Source organism: Rhincodon typus, chromosome 10, assembly GCF_021869965.1.
Source record: "Rhincodon typus isolate 14 chromosome 10, sRhiTyp1.1, whole genome shotgun sequence".
In the NCBI taxonomy this organism is placed as follows: domain Eukaryota; kingdom Metazoa; phylum Chordata; class Chondrichthyes; order Orectolobiformes; family Rhincodontidae; genus Rhincodon; species Rhincodon typus.
Genome location: NC_063341.1, coordinates 44,700,444 through 44,712,064, shown reverse-complemented (window position 1 = coordinate 44,712,064; position 11,621 = coordinate 44,700,444).

Genomic DNA, 11,621 nt, shown 5'->3' with positions numbered 1-11,621 from the left:
TTGCTGCAAACCAATGTGATTTCCTCTACATCAGTGAGACCAAGCGGACACTCAGAGACAGCTTTGTAGAGCACCTGTGCTCAGTTCGCGACAAACGACAGCACCTTCCACTCACAAACCATTTCAACTCCCCCTCCCACTCCCTGGACGACATGTCCATCCTGGACCTCATCCAGTGTCACAACGACGCCACCCAGAAACTGGAAGAACAACACCTCATATTCTGCCTTGGAAGCCTACAACCCAATGGTCTCAATGTGGACTTTACTAGCTTCAAAATCTCCCCACTCCTGGCATCATCCCATGACCAACCCTCCCTCTCATCCCCGCCTCCTTGACCTGTCCGTCTTCTCTCCCACCTATCCACTCCTCCCCCCCACTGATCAATTCCCACCACTGCCTATCTGCACTCACCTATCACCATCCCACCTACCTTGCCCAACCCCACCTGTCCTCTCCCTATTCATTTCAGAGCCCCCTCCCCCACTTCTGAAGAAGGGTCCTGACCTGAAACATTAGCTTTCCTGCTCCTCTGACGCTGCCTGGCCTGCTGTGTTCCGCCAGCTCCACACTGTGTTATCTCTTTTAACTCCTCTCATTTTCTTCTGGTAAGAGGGGTGGCCATGAGTACCTCCATGGGCCCTAGTTATGTCTGTCTCTTTATGGGGTACATGGAACATTCCTTGTTCCAGATCTATTCCGCCCCCCCCCACACACAACTCTTTCTCCAATACATCAATGATATCATCGGTGCTGCTTCCCCTTCTTGTCTGGAATTGGAAACCATCAATTTCGCCTCCAATTTCCACCCTGCCCTCACTTTCACCTGGTCTATCTCTGACTCCTCCCTTCCCTTCCTCGACATTTCTGTTTCCATTTCTGGGGATAGACTGACCACTAATATCCACTACTAACCCACTGACTCCCACAGCTACCTGGACTATACATCCTCACACCCCACTTCCTTTAAAGACTCCATCCCATTCTCTCAGTTTCTCCATCTCTGTTGCATATTTTCAAATGAGGCCAACTTCAACAAGGGAGCCTCCAAAATGTCCATCTTCTTCCTCAACCAAGGACTCCCCAGCTCCGTTGTCAACAGGGCTCTCAACCAGGTCTGACGCATCTCCACACTTCTGCCCTCACCCCTTCTCTTCCCTCCTGCAACAGCGATAGGGTTCCCCTTATCCTTATCTACCATCCACATCCAGAGATCATCAGACGCCATTTCCGCCATGTCCAGCAAGATGCCACCACCAGACACATATTCCCCTCCCCTCTCTTGTCCGCATTCTGCAGAGACTGTTCCCTCCGGGACACCCTGGTCCACAATTCCCTCACCCCAAACACCTCCCCCGCCACCACAGCCCGATGGCACTTCCCCCTGCAACCGGCAAAGGTCCAGCACCTGCCCATTCACCTCCTCCCTCCCCACTATCCAAGGGCCCAAACATACCTTCCAGGTGAAGCAACACTTCACCTGCACTTCCCAGAATCTAGTCTACTGCATTTGCTGCTCACAATGTGGTCTCCTCTACATTGGAGAAATGAAGCATAGACTTGGCGACAGCTTCGCAGAACATCTACGTTCTGCTCGCATAAAAGACCCTGAACTACCTGTTGCCTGCCACTTTAATGCATCACCCTGCTCCCTGACTAACATGTCTGTCTCTGGCTGGCTGCAGTGTTCTAGCAAAGCCCAACACTAGCTGGAGGAACAACACCTCATGTTCCACTTGGGGACCCACAGCCCTCCGGACTCAATATTGAGTTCAATAACTTTAGGGCCTAAATTCTCCCATGTCCCAGCCCCCTACCCCACACACTTGGCCTTGTTACCACATAGCCTGCCATTACACACCCCCGTTAGTCACTAACGGTCCCCATTAACAACTATTCACCCTCCCAGCCTGATCGTTAGCAACTCCTTTGTCTGTCCAACTGTCTTTCTCTCTCTTTGGGTTCTATCCTATCCACTCCCTACCCCACCCAACTCCCTATTTTATGCATATAAACTGATGTTTACCCAGCCACCATCATTTCTGAGGAAGGATCACTGGACCCGAAACGTTAACTCTGTTTTTTCCTTCACAGATGCTGCCAGACCTGCTGAGCTTTTCCAGCAACTTTGTTTTGGTTCCTGATTTACAGCATCCGCAGTTCTTTCAGTTTTTATTTTCCAACTCCCTGTTGCTCATCCTCAGTTTCTCATCGTCTGTTTCTGCCACTCTGTTTCTCATTCTCTGTATCTCATCCTCTGCTTCCCATAATCTGTTTCTGCCACACTGTTACACCCCCTTTGTTTCTCCTGTTTCACCTCCTGCAATTCTGTCACTTTGTCTCTCAACCTCTGTTTCTCAATCTCTGTTTCTTCCACTCTACATCTCATTCAATGTTTCTGCCACTCTGTCATCATTTGTTTCTGCTAATCTGTTACTCATCCTCTGTTTCTGCCATTCATTCTCATTCTCTGTTTGTCATTCTCTGTTGCTGCCAAACTGTTTGTCATGCTGTTTCTGTCACCCTCTTTCTACCACTCTGTTTGTTACCTTCTGTTGTCAATACATTTTACTGTCAGTGATTCTCATCCTCTGTTTCTCATCATCTGTGTCTCATACTCTGTTGCTGCCACTCTGGTTTTCATCTTTGTTCCTCCTCTTCTGCTTCTGCTTTCTCAGTTTCTTCCATTCCATTTCTCATCCTCTGTTCAAGCCATTCTGTTTCTCATTCTCTGTTTCTGCCACTCTGTTTCTGATCCCCTGTTTCTCATTCTGTGTTTCTCATCCTATGTCTTATATGCACAGTTTCTCATTCTCTGTTTCTGCCACTCTGTTTCTCAGCCTCTGTTGCTCCTCACCTCTTTCTCATTTTGTGATCCTCTGTTTCACCTTATCTGTTCTCCTCCTGCAATTCTCATCCTCTGATTCTGACACTCTGTTGGTCATTTGTTTCTGTTAATCTGTTACTCATCCTTTGTTTCTCATCCTCTGTTGCTGCCACTCGTGTTCACATTCCCTGTACGTTCCAAACTGTTTCTCGTCGTCTGTTTTTGCAATAAGGTTTCTCATACTGTCTTTCTGCTGCTGTTTCTCATCCTCCGTTTGTCATCCTCTGTTAATTCGAACTGTTTGTCATACTCTGAGAGATGGTAAAAACTGTCGATGCTGGAGTCAGAGAAAAAACAGTGAGAAACTGGAGGAACACAGCAGGCCAGGCAGTGTCAGAGGAGCAGGAAACTTGATGTTTCGGGTCGGGACACTTCTTCAGAAGAAGGTTCTACCATTGTTTCTCGTTCTCTATTTTGCATCCTCTGTTTCTGCCACTCTTGTTTGCATTCCCTGTTCCTTCCAAACTGTTTCTCATCCTCTGTTTCTGCCACAAAGTTTCTCTTCCTCTGTTTGGGCCACTCTGTTTCTCATCCTCTGTTTCAAATCACATTTTACTGACATTGATTCTCATCCTCTGTTTCTGCCGCTCTGTTTCTCATCCTGTGTTTCTCCTTCCCTCTTTCTGCCCACTCTGTTTCTCATCCTCTTTTTCTCGCCATCTGTTACTCCTCCTGCAATTCTGTCACTTTGTCTCTCAACCTCTGTATCTCAATCTCTGCTTCTGCCACTCTGTTTCTCATCCGCTGTTTCTCCACTCTGTCATCATTTGTTTCTGCTAATCTGTTACTTGTCCTCAGCTTCTCATCCTCTTTCTCTGCCACTCTTGTTCTCATTCTCTATTCCTTCCAAACTGTTTCTCACCCTCTGTTTTTGCAATGAGGTTTCTCATTCATCAACCTCTGTTGCTGCCAACCTGTTTGTCATACTCTGTTTCTGCCATTCTGTCTGTCACCATCTGTTTCTCATCCTCTGTTTCTGCCACACTGTTTCTTATTCTCTGTTGCTGCCATTCATTTTCTCATCCTCCATTTCTGCCACTCTGTTTCTAATCCCCTGTTTCTCATTCTCTCTTTCTGTCACTGTTTCTCATCCTTTGTTCCAATCATTGTCCTTCTAATTCTGTTATTCATCCTCAATTTCTCATTATCACTTTCTCATCCTCTCTTTCTTATCCTTAGTTTCTGCCACTCTGTTTGTCATCCTCTGTTGCTGCCACTCTGTTTCTCATCTTGTGTCTCTCATTCCCTCCTCTGCCACCCTCTTTCTCATTCACTGTTTCTGCCACTCTGTTTCTCACCGTGTGTTTCTCATTCTCACAATCTGCCAAACTGTTTCTCATTGTCTCATTCATATCCTGTTTCTGTGACCCTGTTTCTCCCACACGCCTTCTCGTCCTGTTTCTTGTCCTCTTTTTCAGCCATTCACTTTCTGAACCTTTGTTTTTCATCCTCTATTTCTGATCAACAGTTGCTTCCACTTTGTTTTTGTCACCCTCTTTCTACCATTCTCTTTCTTACCCTCTGTTTCTCATCACATTTTACTGACAGTGATTGTCATCCTCTGTTTCTGCTGCTCTGTTTCTCATCCTGTTTTTCTCCTCCTCTGTTTCTGCCACATTGTTACTCATGCTCTATTTCTGCCACATTATTTCTCAACCTCTGTTTCTCATCCTCTGTTTCTGCCACACTGTTTCTCATTCTCTATTTCTGCCACTCCCTTTCTCATCCTCTGTTTCTGCCACTCTGTTTCTAATCCTGTTTCTCATCTGCTGTTTCTGACACCCTGTTTCTGCCACTCCCTTTTTTACCCTCTGTTTCTCAACTTCTGTTTCTGCCACAAATCTTCTCATCCTGTTTCTCGTTCTCAGTTTCAGCCATTCTGTTTCTGAACCTCTGTTTTTCATCCTCTGTTTCTCATCTCCTGTTTCTTCCACTCTGTTTCTCTCACCCTCTTTCGACCACTGTTTCTCATCATGTTTCACTGATTCTCATCCTGTTTCTGCTGCTCTGTTTCTCATCCTCTGTTTCTCAGTCCCTCTATCTGCCACCCTGTTTCTCCTGCTGCAAGTCTGTCACTTTTTCTCTCAACCTCAGTATCTCAATCTCTGTTTCTGCCACTCTGCTTCTCATCCTCTCTTTCTGCCATTCTGTTTGTCGCCGTTTGTTTCTGCTAATCTGTTACTCTTCCTCTGCTTCTTATCCACTTTTTCTGTCACTCTTGTTCTCATTGTCTGTTCCTTCCAAATTGTTTTACAGCCTCTGTTTCTGCCATGAGGTTTCTGTTTCTAATTCCCTTTCTCTCATTCTCTGTTTCTTTCGCACTATTTCTAATCCTCTGTTCCTGTCACTGTCTAATTTTCTGCTTCTTGTCCTCAGTTTCTCATCATCTCTTTCTCATCTTCTCTTTCTTATCTTCTGTTTCTCATCCTCTGTACCTCATCCTCTGCTTCCTGTCCTCTCTTTCTGCCACTCTGTTTCTCATCCTTCGTTGCTGCCAAACTGTTTGTCATCCTCTGTTTCTGCCACCCTATTCCAGAGCCTCTGTTTCTCCTCCTGTTTCTGCCACACTGTTACTCATGCTCCATTTCTGCCACACTATTTCACAACCTCTGTTTCTCATCCTCTGTTTCTGCCACAGTTCTCATTCTCTATTTCTCACTCTCTGCTTCTGCCACTCCCTTTCTCATCCTCTGTTTCTGCCACTCTGTTTCTAATCCCCTGTTTCTCATCCTCTGTTTCTGCCACCCCCTTTTTCACCCTCTGTTTCCGCTACATGCCTTCTCTTCCTGTTACTCATTCTCTGTTTCAGCCATTCTATTTCTGAACCTCTGTTTTTCATTCTCTGTTTCTCATCCCCTGTTTCTTTCACTCTGTTTCTGTCACCCTCTTTCTACCACGTTGTTTATCACTGTTTCTCATCACATTTTACTGACATTGATTCTGATCCTCTGTTTCTGCCGCACTGTTTCTCATCCTGTATTTCTCATTCCTTCCTTTCTGTCATTCTGTTTCTAACCCTCTGTTCCTCCCAATCTGTTTCTCCTGCTGCAATTCTGTCACTTTGTCTCTCGATCTCTCTATCTCAATCACTGTTTCTGCCGCACTGTTTGTCATCATTTGTTTCTGCTAATCTGTTACTCATCCTCTGCTTCTCATCCTCTCTTTCTACCACTCTTGTTCTCATTCTCTGTTCCTTCCAAACTGTTTCTCACCCTTTGTTTCTGCCACACTGTCTCTCATTCTCTTTATGCCATTCTCTTTCTCATCCTCCATTGCAGTGAAACTGTTTCTCATCCTGTTTCTGCCACTCGATTCCTCAACCTCTGTTTCTGTCATTATCTTTCTAATATCTGTTTCTCATCCTCAGTTTCTCATCACCTCTTTCTCATCCTCTATTTCTTATCCCAGTTTCTGCCACATTGTTTCTCATCCTCTGTTTTTGCCACTCTGTTTCTCATCCTCTGTTGCTACTGAACTGTTTCTCATCCTGTTTCTGCCATGCAATTCCTCACCCTCCGTTTCTCATCCTCTGTTTCTGCCACTCTGTTTCTAAACCCGTTTCTCATTCTCACTTTCTCATTCTTTATTCGTGCCCACGATTTCTGATCCTCTATTCCTGTCATTGTCGTTCTAACTCTCTGTTTCTCATACTCTCTTTCTCATTCTCTGTTTCTCATCCTCTGTTTCTGCCACTCTGTCATAATTTGTTTCTGCTAATCTGTTACTCATCCTCTGTTTCTCATTCTCTTTCCGCCACTCTTGTTCACATTCTCTGTTCCTTCCAGAATGTTTCTCATCCTCTGTTTCTGCCAACAAGATTTCTTATCCTCTGTTGTTGCTAAACTGTTTGCCATTTTCTGCTTTTGCCGTACTGTTTTTCATCCTGTTTCTCATTCTCTGTTTCTGCCACCCTATTTCTGCCACACGCCTTCTCATCCTGTTTCTTGTTCTCTGTTTCAGCCATTCAGTTTCTGAACCTTTGTTTTCATCCTCTGTTTCTCATTACCTGTTGCTTCTTCTCTATTTTTATCACCCTCATTCTACCATTCTGTTTCTTAGCCTCTGTTTCTCATCACATTTTACTGACAGTGATTCTCATCCTCTGTTTCTGCCACTCTGTTTCTCATCCTGTGTTTCTTCTCCTCTGTTTCTGCCACATTGTTACTCATCCTCTATTTCTGCCACACTATTTCACAACATCTGTTTCTCATCCTATGTTTCTGCCATATAGTTTCTCATTTTCTAACTCTCATTCTCTGTTTCTGCCACTCTCTTTCACATCTTTTGTATCTGCCACTAGGTTTGTCATCCTCTGTATCTCATCCTCTGCTTCCCTTTCACTGCTTCTGCCACTCTGCTTCTCATCCTCTGTGACTGCCAAACTGTTTGCCATCCTCTGTTTCTGCCACTTTCTTTCCCATCCTCTGTTTCTGCCAATAGTTTTCTCATTCTGTTTCTGCCACTCTGTTTCTCATCCTCTGTTGCTGCCAAACTGTTTGGTATCTTCTGTTTCTGCCACTCTGCTTCTCACCATCTGTTCCTCATACTCTCTTTCTGCCACATGGATTCTCATTCCCGGATTCTCATTCTCTGTTTCTGCCACTTTCTTTCTCATCCTCTGCTTCTGCCACCCTATTTCTGCCACACACCTTCTCATCCTGTTTCTTGTTCTCTGTTTCAGCCATTCAGTTTCTGAACCTTTGTTTTCATCCTCTGTTTCTCATCACCTGTTGCTTCTTCTCTATTTTTATCACCCTCTTTCTATCTTTCTGTTTCTTAACCTTTGTTTCTCATTGCATTTTACTGACAGTGATTCTCATCCTGTTTCTGCCATTCCATTTCTCATCCTGTGTCTCTTCTCCTCTGTTTCTGCCACACTGTTACTCATCCTCTATTTCTGCCACACTGTTTCTCATTCTTTGCTTCTGCCACTCCCTTTCTTATCCTTAATTCCTGCCACCCTGTTTCTGCCACTCTGTTTCTCACTCTCTGTTTCTCAACTTCTGTTTCCACCAAATACCTTCTCATCCTGTTTCTTGTTCACTGTTTCAGCCATTCTGTTACTGAATCTCTGTTTATCATCCTCTGTTTCTTATCCCGTTTCTTCCACTCATTTCTGTCACCCTCTATCTACCACTCTGTTTCTCACTCTCTGTTTCTCATCACATTTTATTGACATTGATTCTTATCATCTGTTTCTGCCGCTCCGTTTCTCATCCTGTGTTTCTCATTCCCTTTCTGCCGCTGTGTTTCTAACCCTCTGTTTCTCCCCATCTGTTTCTCCCGCTGCAATTCTGTCACTTTGTCTCTCGACCTCTGTATCTCAATCTCTGTTTCTGCCACTCTGCTTCTCATCCTCTGTCTCCGTTTGTCATCATTTGCTTCTGCTAAGCTGCTACTCATCCTCAGCTTCTCATCCTCTTTTTCTGCCATTCTCTTTCTCATCCTCTGGTTCTGCCATTCTGTTTCTACTCCCCTGTTTCTCATTGTCTCTTTCTGTCATACAATTTCTCACCCTCTGTTCCTGTCATTGTCTTTCTAATATCTGTTTTTTATCCTCAGTTTCTCATCTATTTCTCATTCTCTCTTTCTTATCCTCAGTTTCTGCCACTTTGTTTCTCATCCTCTGTTCCTGCCACACTTTCTCATTCTCTGATTCTCATCCTCTGTTTCTGCATAAGATTTGGCATCCTCTGTATCTCATCCTCTGCTTCCCGTATCTGCTTCTGCCACTCAGTTTCTCATCCTCTGTTGCTGCCAATCTGTTGACTTCCTCTGTTTCTGCCACTCTATTCCTCATCTTCTGTTTCTCATCCTCTGTTCCTGCCACTCTGTTTCTAAACCCCTGTTTCTCATTATCTGTTTGTGCCCACCATTTCTCACCCTCTGTTCCTGTCATTGTCTTTCTAATTCTTTGTTTCTCCTACTCTCTTTCTCATCCTCTGCTTCTCATCCTCTGTTTCTGCCATTCTGTTTGTCATCATTTTTTTCTGCTAGTCTGTTAGTCATCCTCTGTTTCTCATCCTCTCTTTTTGCCACTGTTGTTCACATTCTCTGTTACTTCCAAACTGTTGCTAACCCTCTGTTTCTGCCACGATGTTTCTCAACTTCTGTTTGTCATCCTCTGTTGCTGCCAAGCTGTTTGTCATACTCTGTTTCTGCCATTCCAACTCTCATCATCTGGTTCTCATCCTCTGTGATGGCCACACTGTTTCCCATTCACTGTTTCTGCCATTCTCGTTCTGATCCTCTGTTTCTGCTACTCTGCTTCTCATTCTGTTTCTGTCACTGTTTCTATTACCCTGTTTCTCATTCTCTGTTTCTGTCACACCATTTCTCATCTTCTGTTCCTATCATGGTCTTTCTAATTCTCTGCTTCTCATCCTCAGTTACTCATCATCTCTTTCTCATCGTCTTTCTTATCCTCAATTTCTGCTACTGTTTGTCATCGTTTGTTTATGCTATTCTATTACTCATTCTCTGCTTCGCATCCTCTGTTTCCGCCACTGTTGTTCTCATTCTCTGTTCCTTCCAAACTGTTTCTAACTCTCTCTTTCTGCCACTTAGTTTCTCATCTTCTGTTTGTCATCCTCTGTTATTGCCAAACTGTTTGTCATACTCTGTTTCTCCCACTCTATTTCTCCCACTCTATTTCTCACCATCTGGTTCTCATCCTGGGTCAGCCACACTGTTTCCCATTCTCTGTTTCTGCCATTCTCTTTCACATCTTCTGTTTTTGCCACTCTGTTTCTGCTAATCTGTTACTCATCCCCTGATTCTCATCCTCTTTTCCTGCCACTCTTCTTCTCATTCTCTGTTCCTTCCAAACTGTTTCTCACCCTCTTTTTCTGCCACTCTGTTTCTCATCCTGTTTGCCATCCTCTGATGCTGCCAAGCTGTTTGTCATACTCTGTTTCTGCCACTCTGTTTCTCATTCTGTTTCTGTCACACCATTTCTTATCTTCTGTTCCATTTTAGTGTCTTTCTGATTCTGTTTCTCATCCTCAGTTTCTCATCATCTGTTTCTCATCCTCTTTCTTATCCTCAGTTTCTGCCACTCTGTTTTTCATCCTATATATCTCACTCTCTGGGGCTCCTGTCACACTGTTTCTCATCCTGTTTCTCCTCTTCAGTTTCTGCCACTCTTATTCACATTCTCTGTTCCTTCCAAACTGTTTATCATCCTCTGTTTCTGCCATGAGGTTTCCCATCCTCTATTGTTGCCAAACTGATTTTCATCCTGTTTCTGCCACCCTGTTTCTAATTCCGTTTCTCATCCTCTGTTTCTGCCATTTCTGCCACTTTTTCACCCGCTGTTTCTCATCCTGTTTCCACCAAACGCCTGTTTCTCGTTCTCTGTTTCAGCCATTCTCTTTCTGAACCTCTGTTTTTCATCCCCTGCTTCTTCCAGGTTTTTAGGTTTCTGTCACCCTCTTTCAACCATTCTGTTTCCCATCACATTTTACTAACATCAATTCTGATCCTTTGTTTCTGCCGCTCTGTTTCTGATCCTGTGTTTCTCATTCTCTCTTTCTAACATTGTTTCTCCCCATCTGTTTATCCTCCTCAGTTGTTTCTGCTAATCTGTTACTCATCCTCTGTTCCTGCCACATAGTTTCTCATTCCTTGATTCTCATTCCCTGTTTATGCCACTCTCTTTCACACCCTCTGTTCCTGCCACTGTGTTTCTCATCGTCTGGTTCTGATCCTGCATTTCTGCCACTTAGGATCAGAAACAGAGGATGAGAAATAGTCACAGAAACAGAGGTTCAGAACCAGGAGATCAGAAACAGAGGACGAAAAACAGGATGAGGAAGAGAGTGGCAGAAACAGAGGATGAGAAAGAGATGATGAGACACAGAGTGGCAGAAACAGAGTATGACGAACAGTTTGGCAGCAGTACAGGATGAGAAACAGTGGCAGAAACAGAGATTGAGAAACCTCGTGGCAGAAACTGAGGATGAGAAACAGTTTGGAAGGAACAGAGAATGCGAACAGGAGTGGCAGAAACAGAGCATGAGTAACTGATTAGCAGAAACAAATGACAGACCAAGTGGCAGAAACAGAGATTGAGATACAGAGGTTGAGAGACAAAGTGACAGAATTGCAGGAGAAGAAACAGATGGGGTAAACAGAGGATGAGAAACAGAACGGCAGAAACCAAGAATGATGAATGGGATGAGAAACAGAGTGGCAGAAGCTGGAGAGGAGAAAGAGAGGATGAGAAACAGATGATGAGAAATTGAGGATGAGAAATAGAGAATTAGAAAGAATACAGAAGGAGAAACAGATGGGGAGAAAAAGAGGATGAGAAACAGTTGCAGAAACTGTTTGTCATCCAATATTTCTCACCCTTTGTTTCTGCCACTCTGTTTTTCATGTTGTTTCAGCCACTGTTTTGCACCATTTCTGCAACTATATCTTATCCTGTTTCTCATCCTCTGTTTGTCACCCACTGTTTCTCATCCTCTGTTTCTACATCTCTGTGTCTCATCTTGTTTCTCATCCTCAGTTTCTCATTCTCCATATCTGTTTCTCATCCTTTGTTTATCATCCTGTTTGTGCCACTCCAATTCTACAGCTGTTTCTCATCCTCTGTTTCTGCCATACTGTTTCTCATCTGTCACTGTTTCTGCCACTTTCTCATCCTGTTTATCATCTTCTGTTTCTGTCTCTCTCCTCTACCACTAGTTATTGATAAAGCAACTGAAGGCGTTGTGGTCCAGAACAGAAT